We start from the raw sequence: 1,014 nt of genomic DNA, 5'->3' as shown, positions 1-1,014 counted from the left end.
GAAATAGAAGAATTCTACCAACTTCTTCAATCTGAAATTGATCAAACATGCAATCAAGATGTATTGATCATTACTGGTGATTAGAATGCAGAGGTTGGAAGCAAAGAAGAAGGATCAGTAGTTGGAAAATATGGCCTTGGTGATAGAAATTAGGCTGGACATCGCATGATAGACTTCTGCAAAATCAATGATTAGTTCATTTCAAATACCTTCTTTAGACTGAATAAGAGATAACTATACACATGGAACTCATCAGATAGAACATATAGAAATCAAATTGACTACATCTGTGGAGAGATGATGGAAAAGCTCCATATCATCAGTCAGAACAAGGCCAGGGACCGACTGTGGAACAGACCATCAATTACTCATATGCAATTTCAAACTGAAGCTGAAGTAAATGAAAACAAATCCACAAGAGCCAAAATATGACCTTGAATATATCCCACCTGAATTTAGAGATCATCTGAATAACAGATTTGATACATCAAACACTACAGACTGAAGACCAGAAGAGTTGTGGGATGGCATTAAGAACATCATATATGAAGAAAGCAAAAATTCACTAAGATGACAAGAAATAAGGAAAATATCAAAGTGGATGTCAGAAGAGACACTGAAACTTGCTCTCCAGCATAGAGATGCTAAAGCAAATAGAAGATATGAGGAGGTACAAAAGCTGAACAAAAAATTTCAAAGATCAGCTTGAGAAGACAAAATCAAATACTACAACAAAATGTGCAAAAATCTGGATTCAGAAAACCAAAAAGTAAGAAAAGGCTCAGCATTTCTCAAGCTGCGGGAACTGAAGAAAAAATTCAAGCCCCAACTTTCACTATTGAAAGATTCTCTGGACAAATTATTGAATGATGCAGAAAACATCAAAAGAAGATGGAAGGAATATGCAGAGTCACTGCACCAAAAGGAAATCATTGATGTTCAACCATTTCAATAGGTAGCATATGATCAAGAGCCAATGATACTGAAGAAGTCCAAGGTGCAGTGAAAGAATTG

This window comes from Chrysochloris asiatica, unplaced genomic scaffold, assembly GCF_000296735.1.
Source record: "Chrysochloris asiatica unplaced genomic scaffold, ChrAsi1.0 scaffold00195, whole genome shotgun sequence".
Lineage (NCBI taxonomy): Eukaryota > Metazoa > Chordata > Mammalia > Afrosoricida > Chrysochloridae > Chrysochloris > Chrysochloris asiatica.
This window is presented reverse-complemented; position numbering follows the sequence as displayed.